The sequence below is a fragment of the Echinops telfairi genome, unplaced genomic scaffold (genome assembly GCF_000313985.2).
Source record: "Echinops telfairi isolate 266 unplaced genomic scaffold, ASM31398v2 ScPeMD7_70;HRSCAF=299, whole genome shotgun sequence".
Taxonomy (NCBI): Eukaryota; Metazoa; Chordata; class Mammalia; order Afrosoricida; family Tenrecidae; genus Echinops; species Echinops telfairi.
The window spans coordinates 6,806,603-6,820,020 of NW_022103968.1; the positions used below are offsets into that span (position 1 = coordinate 6,806,603).

At 46.2% G+C, this 13,418-nt stretch overlaps 1 protein-coding gene across 1 annotated transcript in view; it reads left to right on the plus strand.

Annotated features, from left to right (window-relative positions):
• The window catches only part of CPXM2 (carboxypeptidase X, M14 family member 2), a 108,672-nt gene that overhangs the window by 42,708 nt on the left and 52,546 nt on the right, over positions 1 to 13,418 (plus strand). The window lies entirely within an intron of this gene.

Consider the following 13,418-nt stretch of genomic DNA (forward strand, 5'->3'; position numbering starts at 1 on the left):
GAGCCTTCCAGACTCTAAAGGAGTACTCAAGCCCAAGCCAGGCCCTCACCTAAGGGACTGCTAGAGAATGGGAGCCAAACTGAAGGGTGAATTGATCTGTGGCCCGGAAATGACCCAGACACCCAGATTTCAGATAGGACCTTGAAGTCAGGGCTGGTCCTTTACAAGCAAGACTTACCGGTCATCCCTGAGAGGTGGGGTGCTGATCTGTGGTGTCTTCCTGTGGCTCCAGCCATGTGGACAGCAGCCACGAAGTCACTGGGGCTCGGTGGGTCAGCAGGGGCCAAAGCAGGACCACAGGTACCTTTTCCATATAAGCTAAACTAGACATTGTAATGGTCCTCTAGGACAGTGGTTCTCAACCTGTGGGTCTCGACCCCTTTGGGGTCTAATGACCCTTTCACAGGGGTCACCCAATTCATAACAATAGCAAAATGACAGTGATGAAGTAGCAATGAAAATAATCTTATGGTTCGGGGTTCACCACCACACGAGAAACTGTATGAAAGGGTCGTGGCATTAGGAAGTTTGAGAACCACGGCTCTAGGACCTCCACTGAGAAACCATGAACACAAGTGTCCTAATGTTTCAATGTCAAGTCACTCTGGTGGCTGTGCCAAGCAGTTAAGACCCCCTCATGCCCATCCACCCTCACATTCACATTGCTCTCTGGACTCCAGTTCCTGGCCTCTGTCAGTCTGTCCTAATTGCCTTTTAGCAGCCCTGAGGAGATGTGACTACAACGTGCTCATTAGATTCATCCGGTTTCTGGAGAGGTCAGAATTAATACATAAACTGGGGTAATGGAGGTGAGCCCAGCCTCTGGGTTTCCATGTTAACTCCCTGACATTGTTGCTCCTGAGGAGCTTGATTAGACAGTGGCACCTGGCAGCCCATGACTCATCTTTCCTTTCTCTCCTGAATTTTATTTATTGTAATGGCAATATCACAACATCTGAGAACCTTTTAAGACATGAGTAATTCCAATGCCTCTATGCAAATAGCTTTTTAAAAACCTTGGCCACACATACGCAATTGTGTTTTTCTCACTTAAAAATATAGCTGTTACATTCTTTGTGCTGTTACTCAGACTTCACAACCACAATTTTTAAGAGACATAGTTTACTCAGCTATGACCAAATCAGCTGGATGCTCTAACATAACCCACTGTAAAAGGGTTCTTCCCATTTCCTGCCCGCTTCGTTTGCATGTCCTTCACGGGCATTTTCAGAAGTAAGATAATCCACCCATTCAGACACTATGTATGGGTTTGTATTGGGGCCGTTGCCTGTCACATCCTCCCCCTTGCATGTCAGGGCTATTTATGGATGCGTTCACACAGGACACATTCTGCTTGAGGCTGCCTGCCGTACCCTGGCTTCTTACAGGGACAGTAGCTCTCCCCGATTAGCTGCGGACTTTTGGAAAGAAAGGTTAGACTGCTCAAGGAAAATGGGAAAGAATGGTTGGTGTGAAATCTCATGGGAAATTCCATTGTCTGTTGGGATTTGCGCAGGGATTTTGTCTGGCTACATCAATATTAACTTTCTGTCTGACCATTCTGTAGAGACCCAGTAGTTAGTGTCAGGGGATGATGGGATAGGAAGTAAGAGCAGAGGTCCTTAAGCATCCACATTTCATCTCAACAAGAAGCATCAGGGGACTACGAGTGACCAAGAAGTCGCAGTTGAATAATACGAGGGGACTTTAAGAAGACAGCAGAGACACACGGAAACAATGAATCCAATGGACTGATGGACCACAGGAACATCGGCCTTCATGATCCCCCCTCCCACTGTTAGCTGCTCTGAGAGGGGTCACATCGGCAAGGCCTGGAGAGAGGGGGAGACAGATCTGGTACAGAATTCAAAAATCACAAAAATGTCCAGGTTTCCTGGTTGGATAGAGACTGGTGGAATCCTGAGATGGTCGTCCTTCCTGACCCTTCAGGTTTGGAAATGATCTCATCCCCATGCCTCCGCCAAACAATACACAGATCTATGGGGGGGACCCACATCTTAGAATAATCCACTCTTTATGATCACAGGGGCAGCATTTACTCAAGGACAAAGTGCAGAGGGCTTGGGAAAGGTGGAATGGAAACCCTGTTTTCCTGGACAGTGAAATTCCTTGAGCGTTCCAGCCTTTCTTTCCCCAAGTCCTGCCTTTCACAAGCAGGGAAAGCAGCTGTCATGGTAATAAGCCCAGGAAGAGTGGAAATACTCATGGAAAAATTCCATGATCTTTTACTTCAATTTTCCCACGAACTTTTTGAAGCCCCCTTATAGCTTTCCTTGGTTTAACCTTGAACAAGAGGCACAAGAGGCTGGAAGGCCAGAAATAGACTCACTTCTAAGAGTCAGCTCTTTTTAAGTCAGTATTGATTATCTCAAAAGGAATTATTCTTCAAGGGCAGTGAAGAGCCATCTGACGAGTTGTGGGTTCTTGCCTCATGAACTAGTCTTTACTGACTCATGAAGGGCTGATGAGGAAAAGGGATGAGGATGCATCTGACATCTGAGCTCTTCCCCGGTGGCGGCATAGCTCAAGCTGGAGGCACATGGATCTATTCTAAGATGGCCAGAAAATGTGCTAATCAAGGAGGCTCTTCGCCTTGTTCCCATGGAGTTGGTGCCAATTCACGGTGACCTTCTGTTGAATGGAATGACATGTTGCCAGGCCTGGTACCATCTTCCTGGTCGTGCATGGGCTTTGTATCCTTTGTTGCAGCTCTCATGCAGTGCCTTCTCACGGAAGGGCCTCCTCCTCTAGCCCCGTATCAGACAAGGGTCTTTGCGGCCCATAGGGTTTCCTTTGGCTAATTTTGGAAGTAGATGACCAGGGCTTTCTACCTATCTCATTGGTTAAAGCATGCATACATCTGATGGAATTCATATACCTGATATACTTTCTGACATCGGAGGAAACGAAAGATAGGCTTGTTTTGAGGCAAGAACCCCAAACCCCATCTATATTAGTCAAAATGGACCACTGACACTTGTCCACCATGGGTGACCCTGTTGGTATTTGAAATATCCGTGGCAAACCTTCCAGCATAGCAGCAACACAATAACAAAGGGCTAGGGTTGATTATCGATGCCTCCTAGCTGGTTGTTGGAGTATTGAGGGACCTTAGAAGTGGCTGGAGTTAAAATGTATATTTAAGAATCCAAAGAATACTTTTCATTTACAGGACTCCCCTCGTTGGTATTTTTACACAAGCAGCCATCATATTATTTATTCATAGCATGCTCCCTTTTGATAAGATATGTTAGTCTTTTAGAACAGTTGTGGATTTATAGGATAAACTAGTCAGGGAATACAGAGAGGCCTCATAAGCCTCTCCCCCTCCTACACGCATTCTCTTCTGTTTTTAACATGGCAGCACCCCGGTTACAGATGTGGGGTACATTGGTACGATAGAAGAGTTAATATTGAGAATTGTTATTGACCTAGGTCCATGATGTGCACTAGGTGGGCTTCGCTCTTTGTTTTGTTCCATCCTATGGGTTCTGACATGCATGATGTCATGTTTTGACAGGAATAATGCCACGTGTCCACCGTGACAGTACCACACAGAATATGTCCACTGCCCTTAAAATACCCTGAGTCTTACCTATCCGTCTCGCCACATCTCACCATTGCCCCATGTGAACCAGTGGTCATTTTAGGACCTTCCTGACTCTGTATATGACTACCACTTCATTCAGTTGACCTTTATTGAACATTCTTTGCTAAAGCCTAGAGGTGCAGAGTTGAGAGAGATGTGACCATGCCAGATGCGCGCTTTCAGTCAAGGATAAGAATCCAATGTACTTGGAGCCAGGGAGAACCGAGCAGAGAACACACTCATGTGGAGTGTGGACAGGGGAGCCGGCATCGGACTTGCCATGAGAAGGGAAGGATGGGGCCAAGGTCAGGAGGCTCAGGTTCCAAGACTAACTCATTACCAAGTTGAAAATACGCATCCAATACTCCAGTTTTAATAATTCTTCAAATAACTCATGTTATTTGAAAGCAGAAACTGCTTAATTGCTCTAATGATATTGCATAATTTATACTTTTCACCAATATAAATGATCCTTTCTCACCGTATTGCCACTTCACGCAACTTTAATAGACCAATACCAACCACTCTTTTATTTCCCACATGTCGGAAAGTATATTAGGTATGAGTGTTAGAATTATGACAATGAGGTGACTCAACAGTTAATTATTTTGTTTGAGGTGAGTAGATGCTTCTAACGACTGAAGAGGAAAGACCGGGGATTTAAAATAACCAAATGTTTTTTATTTTGATTGCTTAATAAACAGAAATAATTTCTATTGTCTCTTGAGAGTCTGTGAATTGTCCTGAAAGTGAGGCGGCAGTTTGATCCACGGCCATGTCATGTAAAGAGCGGCGGATGTCTGGACTGGTTAGCGGGATTGTCTAAGTGTTGGACTAATTGGAACAGGAAGAATAGGCTTCAGCTGTGGACCCCGAGATCACAGCGATGAACCAGACTCATCGCTGAGCCTTCAGGAGCTCTTGCGATGTCTAATCGTGGAAAACCCTGGCAGGGATTCTTGCTGTGAGCTCTTCCTTTGAGAATTCTGCAAGTGGAAGAAAGCAGTTGACGAAGCACCAAAGTCAAAAGCAAGACAAGGTCACGGAAAGGCCTATCTCCATCCTCCACCCCCTTCGTGTTTCCCCCTGGAAAGACGTGTGTGCATAACCTGGAGGGGTGGAGCCAGGTGAGAGGAAGACACTAACCACAAAGTGAGTGGGAGTGTCTGATGGGGTAGGAGGCACAGATGCGGTGAGGTGTGGAGTTGACTCAGGTTACGGGATTCACCTTGGAGAGGAGGAGGGTCTGCTTGTCCCCTGGGAGGTTAAGAAGGGGGAATACATACTAAGGTGGGGTTTTTAATCTTGATGAAATAGGAGGCAGGGTCCTCTGTTGAGAACAGAGGTGGTAGCTTGGGGATTGGAAGTGGAAGAAAGTAAACGAAACTCTATCTGGTTGTAGAAACAGTTCAGCTGGGGTCAGGAACCCAAACACTTGTGATTGCCCCATATGGCGCCAGCCATGATTTCTCCATGTGAAAACTGCTCAGTGACTACGGAAGGCTGGAGAAGAATGGCTGCATTTGAGTTGGGGTGTTGGTGAAGAATATGGGCGGTACCATGGGCTGCCAGAAGCACATGCAAATCTATGCTGAAGTACAGCCAGCATGCTCCTTAGAAGCAAGGATGGGAAGACTTTGTTTCACTTATTTTAGGCATGTTCTCAGGAAGGAACAGTCCCTGGAGAAGGACGTCATGCTTGGGAAAGTAGAAAATCAGTCAAAAAGAAGACTCTCCATGAGATGAAATGATACAGTGGCTGCAACAATGGGCTCACACATAGCCGCTCGTGAGGACAGCACAGGGCTGGGCAGTGCGCCATTCTGTTCCATACAGTGTTTTGTGCATAGAGTTGCCGTGAGTTGGAACGGACTCCACAAGACCTAGCAACAACAACAACAACAACAAACAACAGCACGATTTCTCCACTAGGGGATGGTTGGATTTATCCACACTGGGACCTGGTCGGTCAATTGCAGTATGAGGTCAAGCGACAAGGGCATCATTCTGACTACTTCCTTCAAGATAGAACACAGGCTGCTTAGGAACGAAGAGGTGTGAGGTTGGGACCCAGGGAAGGAGTGAAGGAATTGAACCATAACTTGGAGGCTCATTCACTAGTGTAAGGGCTGGTTCAAGGATTTTGTGGAGGACACAAAGGCAAAGAGTAGAAGACCATGGCATGAGACAGCACTGATCTGGGAGGACACTGGTCTACTTCAGGTTCCATGGGTGCATTAGAGGTGATGGCTGGGCTGAGAGCACCTCGCTCAGGTAGGGGGTGCTGAAGGTCAGAGAAGAGCAGAGGTCGAGGAACCTTAAGGTTACAGGGTTGGTTACCTGGCGCCATCCCCCGGGGGTGGGGGGTGGGGTATCTTAGAAGCCAGTTGGAGAGGAGAGGAGATGAAGAGGCAGCTGGTGAGATAGTGGAGTTTGCAGAAGAGGAGGACCAAATAAAGGCAAAAAACGATGTTAGAGGTTGATGAGTCAGCTCCAACTCATAATGCCCTCACATGCAATAATGGAACGCAACACTGGTCTGCCCTGTTCCGTCCTCACGGTCATTGCCATGTTTGGGTCCATGATTCTAGCCACTGTGTCTGGATGTCTGGACTGGTTAGCGGAATTGTCTAAGTGTTGGACTAATTGGAACAGGAAGAATAGGCTTCAGCTGTGGACCCCGAGATCACAGCGATGAACCAGACTCATCGCTGAGCCTTCAGGAAATACATACTATATGTATTTCCACAGCCCATCTCAAGACGTGAAATCAGCCGCGATACCCAGGTAAACCCTCCATACCTGAGACTTGGGTCATGTCCTTTGGACATGTCATCAGGAGGGACCAGACCCTGGAGGAGGACATGGTGTTCGGGAAAGTCGAGGGGCAGCAGAAAAGAGGAAGATGGACTGACACATTGGCTGCAGCGTGGGCTCGTGGACCCGATTGTGAGGGTGTTGGAGGACTGGCCCGTGTTCCACTCTGCTGCACGTGGGTTGCTGTGAGTTGGGACCAATTCGGTGGCACTTAGCAGTGATGACAGACAGTCCACCAACCAGAGACTGGGGCGACTGACCTGGATTGTCCAGGTGGGTGCAGTGTCGTCACGGGTCCTTATAAGTGGAAGAGAAGGCCAAGAGAGAAAACCAGAGAGGCTGGACTGGACCAGCTCGGGCTGGCCTTGCAGATGGAGGGAGGGGCCACAAGTAGGATATGTGATGGTTTTTAGAAGCTGGAAAGAACAAAGAAGTGGATCCTCCCTCGGTGCTGCCGGAAAGGCGAGGAGCGCCCTGTGCACCATTTAACTGGGTGCTGTAAGACCCACCCTGGGTTTCTGACCTCCAGATCTGTAGGAGAGTAAACAGTGATGGTTCAACCTCAGTGTTGTATGCAGGCCCTGAGTGTAGCCATCGGAAAGCCCTGCAGGCTGACGGAATCCGTGAGCTGCGGTCTGGCTGCTTCCTGAGCTGGTGAGCCTTGAGGTTGTTCTCTGGGCTTGTTCCAAGTGCCTGCCTGCTACTTCACGCTCCCTAAATGTGATCAGTGAACAGACTGGGCCAGGCAGCCATCTCCTTGCCACTCAGTAGAATTCACGGGAGTCACTCCTTTGGTTCCCCCTTTTTTGCCTGGGTTCTCAGGGAAGGTTTAAGGATTGGAGGGACTTCCAGCATCTTCTTTGGCCTTCTAGCTCTGCAGCAGGCCTTCTTGGCTGGAAGCATGGCTCCACCACTCCCCCTTTGCCCCAATTTATTGTGACTTGGCCCCCAAAGCGGCATAGTTTGCTGTCTTGCCTGAGTAGACATTTTCACTGGAGGTAATGGAAAATAGATATTTCTCAGTTTGTAACGCTCCCTCCTATGGTTTTGCCTTCTCAAAAAGCCATGGTAACCAGTCCAGAGTGAGAACACCAATAAATCAATGGGTTGATGTTTCACACAGCTCTAGCATTTGGCTCCAACAAGAGTGCAGTCAAACTGGTAGGCTGAGGGCGGGGGAGTGGAGAGCGAGAGGGAGAGAAAGGGAGGGAGGGAGGGAGGGAGAGATGGATGTGTAGACACGCATGTTCTTGAGTTTCGTGGGTGCCCACTTTTATTGTAAAGACTTTTCTTTTTCCTATTATTTCCCCAAACTGCTAAAGTCAAGTTCCAGCTCTTGGGAAGAGTGGTAAGTACCCTAAGGTAGACCCTGACCTCAGGCAGAACGGGAGCTTGCTAAGCAGCTGGAAGCAGCTCGATTGAGGTGGGGGAGCAGAAGAGCAAGCTGCCAGCTTCCTCGCTGTTCCAACAGAGAGTTGGCCTAAAACCGTAGAGAGCTTTCTGGACCCTCCCTTTCTCTGACTATAAAGGCGTTTAGAGGTGCTTGCCCTACTTGTGAGTGGAGTGGATAATTCACGAATGTGGTGGTGGGATAATTAGTTGTGTTTTTTTTAATTGCCTATCTTTGTCCATTAGCCAAGCCATGGAGTTTTTGCCGAAGCTGACATGGTGGCTCACAGAGACTCGCCAGAGGGTCTTTGTCCCGTAAGGTGGAAGTGGAGAAAGCCCTGACCACCATGCTTGTGGTAGTTATATGATTTTGTGTCAACTGGAAGATAGGAAAGTGTCGGTGTGGAGGCTAGCCTGTCAATCAGGGCACAGTCTGGGAGGCGTGGCTTTCTCCTAAGGAGGGTCTGGGGACTGCTAGTATCCGACGTATGGACTAGAATTGGATCTATGGACTTGAGTTGGACTGGGCTTGGATGTTTTCTTGATAAGTAACAACCTCTTGATACAGAGCTCTGTCTTATACATATCTGAGTGTCATTGGATTCGTTTCTCTAGTCAACCCAGCTATTTGCTGTAGAACTCCATTGAGGTAGGTCTTCCATGGCTGCCTCAGATCTCACCCTGTGTCCACACAAAATTTAATTTTCTTGTGATTTCAGTTAGTCAGGGTCATTCATAGTCAGTCCCTTTGCTTATGTACCTTTTGTTATAACCCACCCTCCCAATCAATAATTTTTATATGATTAACATTATGAGCCTCTACAGGATTTGTGCCATACTTAGAAAGGCTTTGCTCCTTCTAAAGATGTCATTTCCCCCAAGGTTTTCTTTCAGCGGTTTCATGGTTTCAATTTTTAGGTGTGTGAACCATCTGGAATGTATTTGGTGTAGGGCCTATGTAATAGATTGTTGTTGTTGTTATTGTTAGATACCGTTGAATTGATTCTGACTCATAATAACTCTATGTACAAAAGAGCAAACCACTGCCTGGTCTTGAGCCATCCTCACAGTGATTCTTCTGTTTGAGCCGATAGCTGCAGTCAGTCCGCCAGTCCGTCTCAGCCAACGCCTTCCTCTTTCACTCTGCCCTCCACTTTACCAAGCATGATGTCCTTCTCCAGAGATGTAACGTGTTCAAAGTACATGGGATCAATCTCCCCATCCTTTGCTCAAAGGAGCATTCTGGGTGTACTTCTTCAAAGCCATATGGTGTTTACTCTTTTGGCAGCCCAGGGTACTTTGAATAATCTTCACCAACGCCATCGTTCAGATGCATTGATTTTTCTTCAGTCTTCCTTATTTACCATCCAACGTTCAGATGCATATGAAGAGACTGAAAATATCCTGGCTTGAGTCAGGTGCACCTTAGTCCTCAAAGTAACAGCCCTGCTCTTCAACAGTTTTAAAACGAGGTCTTGTGCAGCAGATTTACCCAATACAATGAATCGTTTGACCTTTGAATGCTGCTTCCATGAGCGTTGATTGTGGATCCCAGCAAGATGAAATCCTTGACAATTTCAACCTTTTCTCCGTTTACTATAATGTTACCTATTTATCCAGTTGTGAGGATTTTGGTCTTCTTTACATTCAGTTGTAATCCACACTGAGGGTTCAATCCTTGATCTTCATCGGCAAGTGCTTCAATTCCTCACTTTCAGGAAGCAAGGTTGTATCATCTGCATATTGAGGTTGTTAATAAGCCTTCCTCCAATTCTGATAATTCTTCTTCTTCATATAATTCCGCTTTTCTGGTGATTTGTTCAGCATACATATTGAATAACCCTGAGATACACCTTTCCTGAATTTAAAACATGCAGCATTCCTTTGTTCTCGGTGCCCAGCTGCCTCTCGATCCAGATACAGGTTCAGCATGAGCACAATGAAGTGTTCTGGAATTCCCATTCTTCTCAGGCTATCCACAGTTTGTTATGATCCCTAAAACCGAATGTACCATAAGCAATGAAACATGGGTAAACATCTTTCTGGTCTTCTCTACATTCAGCCAAGATCCATTTGATGTCAGCAATGCTATCCCTTGATCCACCTCTTCGTCTGAATTGGACCTGAACCTCTGCCAGCTTCCTGTTCATATCTTGCTGCAACCATCAAAATTGTACTTGAATGCGATATCAACGATATTATTCTATATTTTGAATCGTCCGTTGGAGCGTTGTTCTTTGGAATGGACACACATATGGATCTCTTCTAGTCAGCTGGCCCAGTAGCAATCTTCCATATTTCCTGACATAGATGAGTGAGTGCTCCCAGTGCTTCATCGGCGTGTGGAAACATTTCACTGGTAATTCCATCAACTCATAGAGCCTTGTTTCTGGCTAATTCTTTCAGGGCAGTCTGGACTTCTTTCAGTACCATTGCTTCTGGCTCTTAATGCCACCTCTTGAAATGGTTGGATGTTGACTGATTCTTTTTGGTACAGTGATTCTGTATATTCTTTCCATCCTTTTTAGATGCTTCCTGCATCATTCAATATTTTGCCTGTATAAGCTTTCCCTAATGTAACTCAATGCATGAGTGTTTTCTTTAGTTCTCTCAGTTTAAGATATGTTGAATGTGTTTTGGCTTTCGAATTCTAATAAATCAGACTCTTTTCTTCCCCCTCAAATGCTCATCAAAACCTCAAATTCATGGCTATTGAATTGATTCCAACTCATAGTGACCTTATAGGTTTGGATAGAACTGAGCCTGTGGGTTTCTATTTTCTTTTTTTATTAATCATTTTATTGGGGGGCTCTTACAAATCTTGTGATAATCCATCATTCAATTATATTAAACACACTTGTACATATGTTGCCGTCAACATTTACATCCAAAGCATATTCTTACTTGAGCCCTTGGTATCAGCTCCTCTTTTTTTCCCCTCCCTCCCCCACCCTCATGAATCCTTGATCAATGATATATTACTGTTGTTGTTCATGTCTTACACTGTCCGTTGTCTCCCTTCACCCACATTTCTGTTATTCACCCCCCCTGGGGGAGGTGCTATATATCCAACTTTGTGATGGGTTCTCCCTTCCCCCACCCCACATCCCCCTATCCTCATGGTATCGCTACTCCCACTACTGTTCCTGAGGGTTTTATCTGTCCTGAATTCCATGTGTCAAGAGCTCTTATCTGTACCAACATGTGTACTCTGGTCTACTCAGATTTGTAAGGTAGAATTGGGCCATGGTACTTGGGGGAGGAAGCATTCAGAAAGTAGAGGAATGATTCATTGGTGCTATACTGCATCCTAGTTGAATTGTCCCTTCCTTGTAACCTTTCTGTGGGGGGATGTCCAATGGTCTCCAGATGGGTTTTGGGTCTCCACTCCAAGCCCCGTCATTCATATCAATACAATTGTTAGTTTGGGGTCTTTTGATACCTGATACCTGATCTCATCGACACCCCATGATCACACCGGCTGATGTGCTTCTTCTATGTGGTCTTATTTGCTTCCTTGCTAGATGGCTGCTTGTTTCCCTTCAAGCCTTTAAGACCTCAGATGCTAAATCTTTTGATAGCCAGGCACCATCCACTTTCTTCACCACATTTGCTTATGCACCCGCTTTGTCTTCAGTGATCATGTCAGGAAGGTGAGTATCAAAGAGGACCAAGTTATTAGAACGAAGTGTTCTTGTGTTTAGGGAGGCCTTGAGTAGAGGCCCAAAGTCCATCTGCTATCTTAATACTTTAACATATAAATATATTTACATTGGACTCTATGCCTTTCATTATGAATTAATACATTTACATATATACATGCCTAGAACTCTACCTCAATAAATACCTTTTGTTTCCTACTTTTTCCCTTTATTTCCCTTTACCTTCCTCCTGTCCCACTATCACGATCACCCTCCACTCAGTAATTCCTCTTGGATACACTGCACTTGATCAAACTCCACCTGGCCTTTTCGGCTCCATTTTTACATCTCTTATTGTTCCCTCATCCCCGAGTTGGTTGGCTCCCCTGTGGGTTTCTGAGATGAATTCTCTGTGGCTGGTGGTTTCCAGCTACTGACCTTACAGTTAGAAGCCCAACATGTAGTCATCATGCTACCAACCCCCCAAAGCGAGCTCACGGCCATCAGGTTGGTTCAGACTCACAGCAACCGCGTAGGACAGGGCAGAACTGCCTGCTTTCCCAGACGAACTCGCCATGGGAGTGGACAGCTCTGTCTCTCTCCCGTCAACTGCTGACCTTCAAGTCAGCAGGCCAACATGTCACCATGGAGCGCCAGGGCTACTCCTATGCCATCAGGGGTCCTCAAATGCCCACCAGGATGCCTCAATTTGTTATATGGTCTATATTTTCCCCAACCTAGTCATGATTGCTGTCTGCATTGGATCTCAATGTCCCATCCACCGTATATCCTTGAGTATAAGCCGAGTTTTTCAGCACATTGTTAATGCCGTTATTTTGTGGTAAAATTAGGTGCCTCAGCTGATATTCTGGTATATACGGTATTTTCTTGTGCAGTGCAGTCCTGCTGGGGTTCCAGTAGCCTGTACCGGTGCACCCCTAGCTCTTCCTCCACCTTGTCTGGCTGTTCTTGCCATGTCCGTTTCTCCATAGGACGTCTTCAAGAGGGCAACTGTTTTCTCAACAAAATTCTGTTTCATTTTAAGGTGGATTTTCTTAAGTGGAGAGATCCGTCGAGGGAGAATTGACATTTTTAGGCTCAAGGTGTCTCCTTATAAAAGAACTTGGGGGTCTTCTTTTCCATTTGTTAAGATGGCCTTTTTGGGGGGGGGGGACTGTTTAAGTTGGGTTTTTCCTCAGTTCTCTCTTATACACCTCTTAAATCTACTCGTCTTTGTTTCTTAGAGTTGCTTCAACAAAAATACCACCACGTGTGATTTAAAATAGCAGAGATTAGTCATCTCGCAGTTCTAGAGGCTGAAAGTTGGGATGAGGGTATCAGTTGTGTGGATTCTTCCTGAGGACTTCGAGAGGGAAGCTGGGCCAGGCTTCCCCCTGGCTTCTCATCGCTGCTGACAGTCTTTGTAGAAGATCCCTCCCACGTGTCCTCTGTGTTTCCCCATGTCTGCACTCCCCCTCAAAAGACACTACTCAGAAGGGACTGGGTTTCAGACCCACTCCGTTAACATAACACAAGAAAACCATCATTTCCAAACAAAGTCTTCTTTATGGACACCAGAGGAGCACGTCCAGGTCTCTGTGTGGACACAATTCAAGCGCAATACCAGCCCTGAGTGCTTCGGTCTTTTCAGTCTTTTACTTGTTGTTGCTCTTGTAAATGGAGTCTTTTCTCTTCCTCCTCCTTTTCGTCCTGCCCACCCCCCTTTTCCTCCCTGCCCTCTCTTGTTTCTTCCCCTTCTTTGGGGCACAACTGAAGGTTATTCTGCATGTGAATGTCTTATACTTCAGCCACTTGTGTGGGGCTTTGCCAGTAGATTTTCTTAAGTTTTCAAATCTGAAAACATGTAGTCTTCCAACAGTGTCACCTTACCTTCTTTTTCACACTTCTCAACCCTGTACTTGTTTCTCTGGTATAATTACACTGTTACCCACCCCCCCACC